This window comes from Pseudonaja textilis, chromosome 1 (genome assembly GCF_049901715.1).
Source record: "Pseudonaja textilis isolate UNSWEBS1 chromosome 1, rPseTex1.2, whole genome shotgun sequence".
Lineage (NCBI taxonomy): Eukaryota > Metazoa > Chordata > Lepidosauria > Squamata > Elapidae > Pseudonaja > Pseudonaja textilis.
The window spans coordinates 235238111-235253826 of NC_141990.1; the positions used below are offsets into that span (position 1 = coordinate 235238111).

The following is a 15716-nucleotide window of genomic DNA, read 5'->3' on the forward strand; positions in this document are numbered from 1 at the left end:
AGACATATGCGTTGCTGTAGTCATAGTAGTCAAAACTTTTTTCAATGGGATGCATGGAATAACCTGCGTCTTCTCTAAATCCTGCTTCTGGTGAAGCTGTTAGCGCTCAACTTCAAACTGTATCTGCCCTCTGCTGTTATTTCGTCATCTGCATAATCAAAAGATAAATAAAAGGCTTTATCTAAACATTTCTGAAGTGAGTTGCATTGAAATTCCTTGTTGGAACAAGGAATTCCTTGTTGGAACAATTCCTTGTTGGAACAAAAGGATGACATTAAGCAATTAACTGCAAACACACCAGTCAAGTTAGGACAGTAACTAACACTTCTCAATTCTATCAAAAAGATGATTGTATATATTTATGTGTTCACTGTAGAGTCGTTGTTATAGAACTGAGAACTGCTGGTGTTCTGAAATGGCCTGCAGGTAAAATTTTACAGAAAATGTAATCAAATATCTATGATCTGATTACCAAGAAAGAAACAATCTTTATTTTCAAAGCAGCAAGTTTCTAAACCTCAATGTCAGCCAAAAACAAAAACAAGGAAAAAAAACCCTTGCCATTAAAAAAAAAGTTTTTGCTTACAGTCTATTGCTCCTATAATCCTTCTAACCTTTATAATTTTTACCAAGGTACTTACTACCATCATGTTTTTTTGTTACCATTAATTTGAACACTATTCCGGATTTGGAAAGAACTGAAAAAGCAGTTTAGGATAAAGTATGGAAAACTAACTTTTTAATAAGAAACAAGTAATATTACACAAAGAGGCTTGATGCAAGTTTATGCAGATCACAGAATCAGAACAGCCAGTGTACAATTCTGAGGGATTTTTTTTTCTGAGGGATTTTTTTGGAAACTGGAAAGCTGTGGAAGGGGGCCGGGGGAGGAATGCAACAAGTGCCACTATTAAGAAATGCTGCTTGAATTGCAACACAGCCTCTCAAGAGGGCTGCTGAAGCCACGTGGTTGAGTAATTTGAAAAGTGCAAAGAGAACAGAAGTATTGCAGCCACCTAAGATGTATGTTCAATGTCCCTGCAGTGAGGTCATTGATCATTTCAACGAAACAGTGCTGGCAGAGCATTTTCTCTGATAGCTTTGGACTTTAGAATCCAATCCTTCCAGTATTTGGATGCAGGCAGTAGGAAAGTTGGAGAAGGGTGAGCAATACAACCCATGGCTAACCCCAACCTTATCCCAAAAGCTTATTACCTTCGTAGTATTTGTGTGGCAGACTGAACTATTGCAACAGTACTATCCAATGAAATCTTGACATGTCCTAGTTGTGACACAGAATAAGGAGAAGCTATTATCAGGCAAATGACTAGGAGTATGTCACAAGTGCAATGCACTTTGGAGTCAACTTTTTTCTCCCTCAGATTGCCAAGTTAAATCCACAAGAATGCCACCACCAAATCGCTAGCATTTTGCAAATCTCATCTCATAATGCTCATCCAGCTATCTGGCTGGGGCACAACAGTTATTTCTGTTCCTTAAGCATGGCAAATTGGTCTGGGCAGTTGTTGATGACAGAGAAGATGGAATGTCTTTCTTGCCAGACCATATGCTGATGGAGGCAGACAGAAATTTGGCTCTTCCATGCTGCTCTTCTCAGTTTCTGAAGATAGAAATAGTGGTTCATTCACCAGCATATCCACAATTATGGTTTACTCCTCTTGACAAAAATTGGTGGTCTCTTCCTGGTGACCAAATTTGCAGATGGTACTAAGCTGGCAGGAATAGCCAACACCCTAGATGATAGGCTCAAGATCCAGATGGATCTTGACTGACTTGAACACTGGGCCCTATCCAGTGATGGTATGCTACCGGTACAGCCTGGTTCGACTGAACTGGTAGTAAAAAAAAGACTCCAATCAGTTGAGAGGAGGAAAACAAGCCTCCTAGAATTAGCTGAGAGGATCATAGACCAAAAAGCGCATGGGAGGGTGGGAGGGTCGCTCCTAGCTTTTCATTTCCTCATCCTCTCAGCTGACTGGCTTGTTAGGGGTGCACACATTGGGGGGGGGGGCGTGTGTGTGCACACATGCATGTGATCACCCACCGAATCGGTAGCAACTAAGGTAAGATCCCACTACTGGCCCTATCTAACAAAATGAAATTCAGTGTGGAGAAAAGTATAATCTTACACTTAAGCAAGAAAAACCAAAAGTACACATAGAGACTGTGTGAAACCAGGCTCAACAGCAGTAACTGTGAGAGGGATTTTGAAGTCTTAGTGGACAGCCAATTAAATATGAGCCAACAGTGTGCAGTGGCAGTCAAAAAAGTCAATGCAATCCTAAATTGCATTAACAGAGGGATACAATCAAGATCAAGGGAGGTACTAATACCACTGTATAAAGCCTTAGTAAGACCACACTTACTAAGAATACTGCATCCAATTTTGGTCACCACACTATAAAAAAGTTAGTTGAGACTTTAGAAAAAGTACAGAGAAGAGCAACCAAAAGGATTAAGGGACTGGAGGCTAAAACATATAATGAATGGTTGCAGGAACTGGGCATGGCTAGCCTCGTGAAGAGAAAGACCAGGGGGTACATGATAGCAGTGTTCCAATATTTGAGGGGCTGCCACAGGGAGGAAGGGGTCAATCTATTTTCTAAAGAGCCTGTAGGCCAGACAAGGAATAATGGATGGAAACTGAACAAGGAGAGATTTAACCTGGAAATAAGGAGAAACTTTCTGACAGTGAGAACAATCAACCAATGGAACAGCTTTGCCCTCGGAAGCTGTGGGAGCTTCATTACTGGAAGCTTTCAAGAAGAGACTGGACTGCCACCTGTCAGAAATGATGTAGGGCAGGGGTGTCAAACTCATGTTGTCACGGCAGCATCATGTGATATATCAGACTTTTTCCCCCTTTGCTAAACTGGGCAGGGGCATGGCCAGCATGTGACACATCCGGCCCTGGTGTAGGCTCTCCTGCTAGTGCAGAGGGTTGGACTAGATGACCTACAAAGTTCCTTCCAACTCTGTTAATCTGTAGTTTTCTTCTTCTTTTTCCCTAGCAGGTAGAAAATTCTCAAAGAGTTTGTCTTCTGTCAGTTTTCAACTGATCACTGCTGAGGTGAGACATTGCTGGTGAATAATTATTCTCTAAGGAAGGAAGTGGTTATGTTTGAAGAGATGCCACCTGATCATTTAATGAAGCTGAACCCAAATCAACCCTACACTATGGCCATAATTCCCTAAAGCAGCAACATGTTTATATTACTATTCTTAAATGATATTCTGCACTATATCCTACTGGATTCTATAATGTGCTTTTTATTAGACTGCTAAAAATTGACCAATTTGAACTAAAACATAGAGTACCTTACTTTCTTGTTTCTTGTGAAATTTTCTTAAGCTTTCTTAAAAAATAAGTTAGAAGAAGCACTAGAACAGACAAGAATAATTGAACGTGTATCAGCTTGTGTAAAACTCTGATGGAAGCAGTCACCACCCTAAACATACCTAAATTGTCATTTATTTCATTTATTTATTTTATTTATTTATTTATTTTATTTGTCAATTGCTTACAAGATAATAGGTATAAGTAAAAACATAGTTATGAATACAGGGATGCATATAAGAAAAATAAAAAAATATATAAAAGAAACAATAGGACAGGGACAGTAGGCATGTTGGTGCGCTTATGCACACCCCTTATAGACCTCTTAGGAAAGGGGTGAGGTCAATAGTAGACAGTTTGCAATGGCCTGTTTTCTTGCAGGCACAGGGAGGTTCCTGTTAGTAGTAACTTCTAAGGGGAAGAAACAATACCAGAAGGGCAACTGGTACTTTTTATTTCATGCTTCCTTAAAGGAAATTAATTTGAATTAAAAATGGCTAATGCAGAGTAGAAGAAAGTAGCTGGTTTTGCAATAATTATTCAGTTGTCAGCTAGGTTGGTTAGGAACTTATTTGATTTCTCACTTGGTGCAGAATTAGTTTTCCAATTGATATCAGGATAATTGAAGTCTCCCATTACTATTGTTGTGTGTTTCCTGCATATGTTTGTTAATTGGCTGGCAAAAAAGACATATATATTTTCTGCTTGATTCGGTGGCCTATAATATACACCTAAGGCCATGTCATTCTTTTTTCTTTTATATTGACCCATATGCATTCTAGGAGGTTTTCATCTTTGGTTTCATGCATTTCTGTAGCAATATAGTGGTCCTTTACATACAGTGCAACTCCACGTCCTCTTTTATGGGGTCTGGGTTTTTTTGAATAGTTTGTATCCTTCTACCAGTATGTTCCAGTCATGGGTTTCATCTCACCAAATTTCTGTTATTCCAGCTATATCATAATTACCTTCATGTATTCTTAGTTCGAGTTCACCCTGTTTGCTCCCCAGACTTTGTGCATTTGTATATAGGCACTTGAGGTCTTTATGTCTGATACTGTGTTTCCTGTCTACATAACCTGTGTTGTGCCTGCCTGTCCCTACTTTCTTACCACCTGTTTGATTAGTGCACATGGTCTGGCACTCACTATTAAATGCTTGGTTTTGGTTGGCATCAAGGTTGATAATCTTACCTGCACAAACATCTATTTTGCATGCACTGGTATCCTTATTAGTTTTAGGTTGCTGGGGACAGAAATGTTCTCAATCCATTAATTCTCTGTCCCCGCTGTTTAATTTAAATGTTTATCCAGGAAATCTGTGAATTTAATGCCAAGTAACTCAGTCCCTTTCTTTGATGGATGCAAACCATCTCTTTTGTACAGTTTTTCATTGGACCAACTGCAGACATCATGACCAATAAAACAAAAGCCTTCCCTTTTACATCACTCCTTTAGCCACACATTAAACTCTGCTACACACTGCCCTTTCCCTTTTTGTTCCTTGTATATGGTAGAACTCCGAAAAGATAAGCCTACAGCCCATATTACTAAGTTCATACCCCAAGCTCTGGAAGTCTTTTTGAACAGAAAGTACATCCTTCTGATCATTTGTACCAAAATGTATAATAGCATCCACATCACAGTCCTTGACTATCTTAAGAATATGCTTCTTGTCTCTGCTGGCAGTAGCACCTGGTAGACACCTGACCTTTTTCAAAACCTCAGTATCCTTTCCTAAATTTACATCCCTTACAATTGAGTCCCCAACCAGAAGGCGGCTTCTCTTTTTGGATGCCTTGCTCTTCTTGTGTGACTGGTGTGTAATACCTGATTCACACTTTCTCCTTCCCAAAGTAAGTTCTTCTTCTAGGACCATGATCCCTGGCTTACTTGAGTTATCATTATCACAACTACCTTGACCTGTCACTTTAGTGTCCCTATAAAGGTCAGCAAGGGCACTGTATCTGTTATGCTGGGACACAGCAAAAGCTTTGTGTTTATGATCCACAGCTCTCACCCTGCCAGTTCCCACGGTTATCCATACTGCCCTTTTCCTGTAGGATCTTTGTGGTAGTGGGGCCTGGTAGCACAGCAGCTCAATAGATGGCTGGTTTGGGCACCTAATTTCTGCTTGGAGAGCACAGATTAAAGATTCTAGATAGGTAATATGTCCATGTAGACTTGTAGTCATCAGAGATTCCTATATTTGGACCAGTAAATACAATTCAACCTAGGAAACTTGAGCAAGATCCCATTGGCAAATACAGATGAGGAAAAGAGGACTTCTGGCCTTTCTAGGCAATGCTAACAATGTCTCCACCTGAAACCTTCCATCTAACAAATCTTACTCCCCAGATTAGCTTCCAAGCTCTCTATGCAAACAGCATGAATGAACTTAAGTCTTTATTTGCATTCCCTTCAAATTGCTCTCTGCCACTGGCATGAGACCTTGGCATATTTATTTTAAGATTAGTGAAGCCAAGATATTTTACCCAGGCATGCTGCCTTGGTGTTACTGCACCACAAAATAGCTTTAAAGCAGTACTGACTCAGAATAAATTAGTTACTCCCTCCCTCCCTCTCCCTCTCTCTCTGAGAGAATTTCTCCTGTCCTCCTCCTCTTCCTCTCACATGGTCATCAGCTTAATTCTCCCCAAATAAACAGCATCCCTCCTCCTCTAGTTGGCAACTTCTCCTTTAACTGGACAGTGAGAAAGGTTGAGTGGCAGTGAGCCATTATCCTAACTCCTTCCTTGTTCTTCCTTCAATTCTCTCAGTTTTCACAGTAAGGGAGGGAAAGTAAGCGCCAAGAATGGTGCAGAAAAGCAGAAAAGCCATCCATTGGACTGACCAGGGGAATAATGACAGGGTGCTATGGAGATACCATCTCTGCTTTGCCTATAATGAAGATCCATACCAGAGATGGTATTTAGCAGTTCTGACCAGTCCTGGAGAACTGGTAGCAAAAATTTTGAGTAGTTCAGAGAACCGGCAAATACCACCTCTGACTGGAGATTTTACAGTATTCTTTCCCCTGCCACACCCACCAAGCCACACCCACAGAACCAGTAGTAAAAAATGTGAATGCCACCACTGAGGCGAAGGCAGGCAAGCTTCTTTCATCCAAATACTTTACTGTTGAGTTCCAATTTCCATTCACTATAACCAACCTGAGCAAAGTTTAGAAAGAACACAACACAAAGTTGAAGGTACTGGATTGTCTACTCTGATGTTTTAAGGAAGGATCTCTGTGGTCAGAGGCTAAGTGATATAACCGCGAGTCTTTCTTTTTTTTTAAAGAGAGACAAAGTAGTTAAATTGCAAAGCACAAGCCACACATTAAGCCCAGGGAAGGACAGTGTGTAACCTCTGATTTCTCCACTGGGGAAACAATTATTTGGGATCTATTTTTTTTTTTTTTAAATGCCATTTTAAAGGGTTATGTGATAAATCATTTTACCAGCTTCTCTACTTTCACAACAGGTTTCAGTTATGTCTCAAAAGAAGACTACACAAGGGAACTGCTTCTACAATGCTTTTTCAGATCAGGAAACATAGGCAGCCAAAAAAGGGGCACAGAAGGATGGAAAGAAATGTAACAGAAAAACAACAGCACTAGTAATAAGCCTTCTTGGTGGAATTTCAGCTTTACAATGCAGTGAAAAGGATACCTCACCATTTATCCTCCAAATGAGGAGAAACAGAAGAGGAAGAATACCTTTGGCATATGATTTTTTTAAAAAAAATGAGTAGGAAATATATTGTTATTCTGCTATTGTTTCCGTCATCTCTCATCTCTTTACTACCTCATTACCATGTTATATGAGGTGATCATAATGGAGTGATGGTCTCTTCAAATAGCAAAAATAAAGAATACAAAGACATCAATTTACCGCCACATTATGTTCAAAGATGATAGAGGGAACGTCCAGCCTGCTAAAACATTCCTGCACATTCCTTTAGTCTCAGTCTTGAATGTGATAGAAATATTGTTGTGTCTTTTCCCCAAATTTTATTGAGGAAGAAGATAGAGGATATAAAAACTAAGATGGAATCTGCAGATTACAGCCATCTTTGCTCGTGAAGCTCTGTACTTTGGTATGAACACTCATGCACAAACTATGTATACATATTCAGGATGAAAACTACTTATTCAGAAGTGAGTAAAAATAGTCTCTAATTTTGAGAAATGTAAGAGGTAATACCTCAAATTCAGTACTTTTATATATGGAGTCCTTGGTATTCTATGAGCTTGGTTGTTTCCTTGTAGGCATTTCATTACACTACTAGATAGTATTCTTCACATATAGGCCTGTCTATTTCTTTTGTAAGTGAATGCATACAAATAAAACCATATTTAATTTACCACAGTTCATTTAGTGACTATTCAAAGTTACAACGGCACTGAAAAAAGTGACTTATGACCATTTTTCACAGTTACAACCTTGGAAGCATCCCCAGAATCATGTGATCAAAATTCAGATGCTTGGCAACTGTTCTATACTTATGACCGTTGCTGTGTCCCAAGGTCACATGATCATCTTTTGCAACCTTTTGACAAACAAATTCAGTGGGGAAGCCAGATGTACTTAACAACCGGGTTACTAACTTATCAGTTAGTAACTGATAAGTTACTGCAGTGATTCACTTAACAGCTCTGGGAATAAAGGTGGTAAAATGAAGCAAAACTCACTGAAAAATGTCTCACTTAAATTTTGGACTCTATTTTATTTTATTTTATTTTATTTATTTGATTTGTCAATCGCTTACAAGGTAATAGATATAAGTATAAACATGAGTAAGAATACAGGAAATAGGTATGAATAAATGGGGACAATAGGACAGGGATGGTAGGCACGATGGTGCACTTATGCATGCCCCTTATTGACCTCTTAGGAATGAGGTGAAGTCAATAGTGTTTAGTTTGAGGTTAAAGGAATGGGGGTTAGAGGATGTAACAACAGAGTCAGGTAGTGCAGGGGTCCCCAACCACCGGTGCCCGGACCGGTCCCGGTCCGTGGATCATTTTTTACTGGGCTGCAAAGCTTGGGTGCCGCCATCTTGTTTCAACAGTGCTTCCAGGTTTTCGGTTGCTTCTGGGTTTTTGGTTGGAAAGTGCTTCCGGTTTTTTAGTTGGAAACTGGCATTTGGGTGCTCGCGCCTTAGTTTCGTCGAGGGGTGGGGGCGGCTTCGAACAAAGAGCCATCCCGATGGCAGTGGAGTCTCACGTTACTCAGGTACTGGTCCGTGGAAGAATAAATAATCATGAAACCAGTCCCTGGTTCGAAAAAGGTTGGGGGCCACTGCATTCCAGGCATTGACCAGTCTGCTGCTGAAGTCATACTTTCTGCAATCAAGTTTGATTTAAAATGCAGATGGACTGCTGGATCTTAGCCTGATAGGTTTGTTCTACATTTAAAAGATAAAGGCCAGTCTTTTGAAGACAGCAAAGTCCACATTTTGGACAGAGAGGATCACTTGTTTGAAAGAGGGATCAAAGAGACCATCTATGTCCAAATTGAACAGCCCTCTCTGATAGGATTCAATTTTTTTTTACTACCGGTTCTGTGGGCGTGGCTTGGTGGGCATGACAGGGGAAGCATGCTGTCCAATCTTCAGTCAGAAGTGCTATTTTCCGGTTCTCCAAAAAAAAATTCCCCTACCGGTTCTCCAGAACTAGTCAGAACCTGCTGAATACCACCTCTGCCTCTCTCAGCAGAGGGGTAGGGATACAACATCATCTATCTCCAGTCTACAACACAGTCCTTTCAACAGTTCCAAGAAGGCTGCACACCCATTTTCACTACTCAGGTGACCCTGAGGACACAGATAAACCTCCAGTTTGCCTCAATGACTCTATAAAAGGATGCAAGTGACCAGCTGTCTGCTAGGAGAATAAATCCTTCCATTCTCCATCATAAAGCCAGAGCTAAAGAATCTTTTTGGATGAGAAGTAAAATCTTCAAAGAAAAATGAAAAAAAGTCCAGTTGCCTCTTGAAAAAGCACCTTTGGGACTGGTCCAGCATAGTCTGGCTCAATTGCTGCCCTCTTGCAAGGAGACTGTTGCGTTAGTAGCATTAAGCAGGATTTGATTGTCACTTAATACTTCTAACATGAATGGGAAGATAAATTTTATCTTTTGTCTCAGGCCCAAAATACCATGGGCCAACCTTATCTTCATTTAGACAGCAGCACTTGTTGCTTAGTGCACTTCACAAAATTAAGTCAGTATGGTATTTCTTTTTACAACAGAAGTGCAGGGCAGCCATAAATATATAATGTTGTAAACCCCAGAGAAGCAGGTGTAATGTTAAAAGTCATGTGTATTTTACAACTAATAGAAATCGGCATTCTGATTGTTACCCATGCATTTTCTTTCCATGTTTTAAAATGTCCATAAGCTACTGTACATCTATAAATTAATGCAATTAAAGCAAAGCTAAGCAACTCATTGCAACAAGATTTCTTGCAACCTCTTAATATCCTTCGTGGGATCCCAAATTCCTGATGGGCTTTATCATTGCAGTACATTGAAAATCAGTGTTATAATTTCAAACTATTCATGGGCAAGATACAATGACAACCGTACTGCAAAGCCTAAAATAAATTTCAACTAAAAGTGCAAAGAGAACGCCTAACTACTTTCTCTAGCTCATCCTGGTTCAGTCCATGTACGTACAGTTTGTTTTCGCATCTGTATCATTTCCTTTCTAATAGTGCTCAAAAGGTACTAAGGTTTTGTGGCGGGAACCACGAGTAGTTACCTAAGCAGCTGTCTGAGTGCTGCAAATGACACAGCTGCTTTAAAAGAAGGAAAAGAAATGCTTTGTGTGTCCTTCCATGTGTTGCCACCCTCTTTTTGAATATTTTGCAGTATTCTCAAAAATGGTGCAGTGGGTTGGAACAAGCATCATATATTTCATGAGAGGGACAGACATCTCAGTAAATGTTTATAACATGTTATAATATGTCATAAAATGTTTACATAGCTCCCTTCCTAGGAAAGCTATGCCCATTAAAAGGAGCAAAGTACCCATCAATTGTTTTGACTGAAACCTGTGGTGGCTCTGCATGATGTCAAGCCTAGATAACTTGATGGACATCTTGCATTCCAGGAGTCTCCTTTTGAGATGAATTATTTGAGCATTCCATTTTACAAGGCATGCTACTAAGGAAGGAATCTTAAACTTTGCAGTAGCTGAACAAAACAAAACAATTCCTGGCACCTCCTCCTAATTGGAGGGGATGCTAGCTGGCAACAACTATTTCATCCTTACCTCTCTTTCCATTTTCATCTGATTAATCTATATTTCTTTCCTCTCTCTTCACAGAAAGAACCTACTCAGCAGTTTTAGAGGAAGTACTTTCCCTACCCCCATCCTTTAACTGATACGCTGTACCACTTAATGCTTTTTCTCACAGAATCCTAGCATTCTCTGGAGGAAAGCACTTCTTACAGGCTTCCTTAGGTCCAAGTGGTTTAGCAGTAAAGGAACTGAATGAGCTGCACGTGCCCAGTGAGGTCTGGCTAACCAAGACCAAGCAAGGCAGATGCAGAATGTTGAAGGACCAAGCAGGATGAAGATCCATGTGACCATTTACCACCCCCTCCCATCCATTGCAATGCATTTGGCCCTTTGCTCAATACGCCAGTAAAATGAATAGAGTACTTTCATTGCTATTAAAGCAGTTCAGATTCCAGCACCGTCAGAAGTAACCAGTGCCAAGTTATCAATATTGTTTGAGCTGAAGTACATAAAATAAACTTTTGGACTCTTAATACCTGCCTGGAATGCTAAACTGTTCTCTTGTACCTCATTACAGGATGGGGAGAGGGCTGAAAAAGAGAATAAGTGCAGCCAGGTTTAAAAATCTCTGAAATATATATCATTTATATTTGACAAAAACAATTATCTTTTTAAAAAAAAACATTCTTGTAATTGCATCCAAATCAATAGACCAGGCTAAAATTATGATTTTCCCCCTATGTTTTAGGTACTAATACACAGAAAATTTTAATTGTTTAGAGAACTATGTATACAGAATTAACCAAGGAATACGGTGCTTAGGTGGCCTTAGAACGAATGGTCTGTAATTTGTCAAGACTAAAGGTGATTCCACTGGACCAAGATTAATAATAAAATTATGACTTGGACACCAAAGAGTTGACTTTTTGTTGTTTTTTTGGTCTTTATTCTCAGCCAAAAGGGTCCCTGGTTCAACTTACCTTCTCCAGACAGAGTGGAGTCAATGCCAACCACAAAGAGACAAAAATGCAATGGCGGAAGCCAACAACTTGGCTTTCTACTTGGTAAGCACTTGGGTGTATGTTTGAAAAGATGAACAATTATCACAGGAATGTATGCATGTGCTAAAAGCCAATACATAGACAACCTGAGATGGAGGCTTTGTTGGAAGAATTGCAACATGGAGATATTCTGGAATGTCCATCTTGACTTTTAGAACTTGCCAACTTTTCAGAGATCTTTAATTCCCAATCCACCAAAAAGGGAAAAAGAGTAAGAGATATTACAATTTATACTTTTTTCTTCAGTGCACAAATCACTCTGAATGCTCAGAGTAATGCACCTATCTTTTTTTTTCTATGACATATCATTCCATTTTATCACAAACACATAGATACACTGACGTTACTATACATTTGCTTTGGGTTTCTTCCCTTCAAAGGATTTTTGGTTGCCAAATACATTTTAGAAAGCTACTCTGCACCTTTATTGACCTTTAAAACTACTGTGAGATTGAAATATTTATTATTTTGGCCAACAGGATTACATTAGCAATGTGAATGACAAGCATGTGAATGAAAGGTATTTAGTGGCTTTGAGAATGTTATTAAACTGCAGCTGCCCTACATATTCTTATGTGATCATCATCGGACCAATTTTAAAACTTTGCTTTCCTAACATCAATAACATACTCATCCCTGTGGTATTTGTGTGCTTGGAATTTGCTAGGAATGTAACTAAAACTGCCTGACAGCTGTTGGTATTGTCTTTGTCTAATCGTTTTAAGCATGCAGATTGGCCAGATGTATCTGAGTAATTGTCATTGGAAATGTTACCTCAAGGTTTTGAAAGTTAGACATAAAGGCAAGTTCTCCTTCATGTATATAAGCAAATGGTAAATGCATCTAGTTTCCTATTACTATCAGTATTAGCTTCCAGGACAGTGAGGGATCGTGGCACCTTTGGAATTTGAGTGCTTGTTGTTGGACATTTTGTGATTGAACATTTAAAATAATAGTTTATTGAAACCTGGAAGATATTTCATTGTGCAGATGAAACTTTACTTTTCTATTACCGTACTTTAAAGCAATACCAACTTTTCTATTATTTTAAAGAAATACCAAATATAATTTCCCATAAAAGGTCCCTTTCCCTCTTCTTGAAAATTCAGGATCAAAAATATGTTTATCTGGAGATCCAGGCACTTCTGGTGTGATTTTTTTTTCATTTCCTATAAAAAGGCAGATCAAATCTACTAACTGAAATGAATAGAAAATATATTACAGACAGGAGTACTCCATATCTATGCTGGAGGTCAATAAGCAGTTTCTCAATTGAACCACTGAGTTCTTCTGAATTTTAAAATCCACAATGATATATATATCATTGGGAAAATACCCGAACAAAGCTGAACGCCATACATGTAAGTACCCGCGAAAACTTAAGAAAACACACACACACACACACACACACAGATATAAATATATATCTGTATATATGTATGTATGTGTGTATATATATATATATATATATATATATATATATATATATATATATATCTGTATATATGTATGTATGTATGTGTATGTATGTATGTATGTATATATATATATATATATATATATATATATATATATATATATATATATATATATATATATATATATATATATTTGTTTTCTGAGGTTCTCATGGTATTTATATGTAGATCTTTGGTTGTTCGGTTTTCTCCCGCGTAAGATTTGAAGTATCTAGGCAACGTTTCGATGAAGTCTCATTCATCATCTTCAGGCTTCTGTCTCCAGCTCTGTGCTTCTCAGAGTAATGGAGATTGCAGCTGCTTCCTCCTTTTAACTGCCAGTGGGGTGGAACTTGATTGGGTGGGGGCTTGGCTGTGTTCTGATTGGGTGGGGTGTGTTCTCATTGGTAGGGGGTTTGGCTGTGTTCTGATTGGTTGGGGGTTAGCCGTGTTCTGATTGGTTGGAGGCGTGTTCTGTTCAGGAGGGGGCTTGGTTGTGCTCAGGTTAGTTTTAGTTGCTGGGGATTTGAGCTGGAGAGTTGTGATCTTGCTGTTTGGCTTCTAGTTCGTGGTCCTGCTGCATCTTCATAGTGGGTGTTGGTTTGCTTCATGTATGGCTCAGAGGGGTTTGAAGTGGGTAGTGATGCAGCTGCAGTGCAGCTTCTGGTCCATGGTCGTTTCTCATTTTCTGAATGGGTGGGAGTCTGTTTTCTACATGGAAGTGTGGTGGTGGCATCTTGTGTGGCTCTCATGGGTGTGGGTCCAGTGTCCTTCTTCATGTTAGGTACTGTCTGTTCATGAGGGCGGGTTTCCAAATGGCTGGAAGGCGGGAGGTGTCATCTCGTTTGTTCATGCTGTGTGGGCGTTTTTCTATCTCTATGGCTTCTCTGATTATTCTGCTGTTGAAGTGTTCGGTTTTGGCGATAGTTCTGGTATTTTTAAAATCAATTTCATGTCCTGTGGCTTTGAGGTGTTGGACCAGGGAAGAGGTCGTTTCTTCTTTTTGATTGAGTTCTTATGTTCTTCAATGCGTGCGCTTATTCTTCTGTTAGTTTGTCCAATGTATGTGTTAGGGCAGGCTGTGCAGGGATTTCGATACTCCTTGGTTTTCTAATTCGATTTTGTCTTTGGGGTTTCTTAGGATGGTGGATATTTTTTTGTTTGTGCAGAATGCTGTTTTGATGTTGTGTTTTGGAGGATCTTGCTAATTTTGTCTGTAGTGCCTTTTATATATGGGAGGAGGGCTTTTCCGTTTTCTTGTTCTCTGTCTTGGATTTTGGTTGGGGCTTCTTTTTGGATTAGGTGGGTAATCTTCTTTCTTTGGAATCCATTGGCTGTGAGTACGTTGGTGAGAGTGTGTAGTTCGGTTTTTGGTGTTGTTCATCGGCTAAGCATTTTGTTCTGGAGATGAGTGTCTTGGCTACGGAATTGATCTGTGCTGGGTGGTGGTGTGAGAGTGCATGTAGATAGCGGTTAGTATGTGTTTTCTTCTGGTAGATGGTGTGTCCTAGGGAGCCATCGGATCTTTGTATACCAAGACATCTAGGAAGGAAGTTGATTGTTGGCTTCTGTTTCCATGGTGAATTGTATTTTGGGGTGTAGACTGTTGAGGTATGTGAGGAAGTTGTTCAGTTTTTCTTTCCCGTGTGGCCAGATTATGAAGGTGTCATCTACGTATCTGAGCCAGAGTTTGGGTTTGTGGTCGTATTTTTCTAGAGCTTGTGTTTCAAAGTGTTCCATGTAGAGGTTTGCGATGACAGGTGAGAGGGGTGATCCCATAGGTGCTCCTTCTATTTGTTTGTATTTTTGTCCATTGTAGGTGAAGTAAGTATTGGATAGGCAGTGGTTGGTTAGATCTAGGATGTGCTTGGGGGGTTGTATTTGTTTTGGATGGCTGTCAAGGCTTCTTTTATTGGCACTTGGGTGAAGAGGGATGTGACATCGAAGCTTACTAGTAGGTCGCTAGGTTGTAAGTTTTGTTTCTTTATGATCTCGATGAACTGGAATGAGTTTCTTACGTGTGAGTTGATGGATTCTGCATAGGGTTGTAGTTGTTTGGCAAGAAATTTGGCCAGGTTTTGTAGAGGTGAGCCTATGGAGCTGACTATTGGTCTGAGTGGGGTTCCTTCTTTGTGTATTTTGGGGAGACCATAAAGCTTGGGGCATCTGGATGATTTTTCTCTGGGTATGATTCCTTGCTGGATTTCTTCACTGATGGGGAGGCTTTTATTTTGGATTTGGTAGTTTTTTCTAGGTAGGTGGTGGGGTCTGTCTTTAGGGGTTTGTATGTGGGGTCTTGGAGTAGGTTGGTTAGCTTGGTTTGGTAGTCAGATGTGTTCATTACCACTGTCGCATTGCCCTTGTCTGCTGGTAGGATTATTATGCTGGTGTCTTCTTTCAGGTTAAGTAGTGCAGTTTGTTCTTCTTTGGATAAGTTGCTTTTGGGTGGTTTGCTAGTGCAGAGGATGTTGGTGATTTCGAGTCTGATTTTGTTAGCATCATCAGGGTTGGTTTTGGTCAGGCTGGTTTCAACTCCACATATGATGGTTTCTGTGGGGATGTGTTTGGGAGCGACAGCAAAGTTGAATCC

The 15716-nt window shown here is 39.7% G+C and overlaps 1 long non-coding RNA gene across 1 annotated transcript in view; it reads left to right on the forward strand.

The window, feature by feature from the left end:
• LOC148128101 (uncharacterized) overlaps positions 1–11394 on the forward strand; it is a 41816-nt gene extending 30422 nt beyond the window's left edge. The window contains exon 4 of the long non-coding RNA XR_015740887.1: positions 10693–11394. This is a non-coding gene — a long non-coding RNA (uncharacterized LOC148128101). The remainder of the gene's footprint in view (positions 1–10692) is intronic.
• Positions 11395–15716: the final 4322 nt, after the last annotated feature.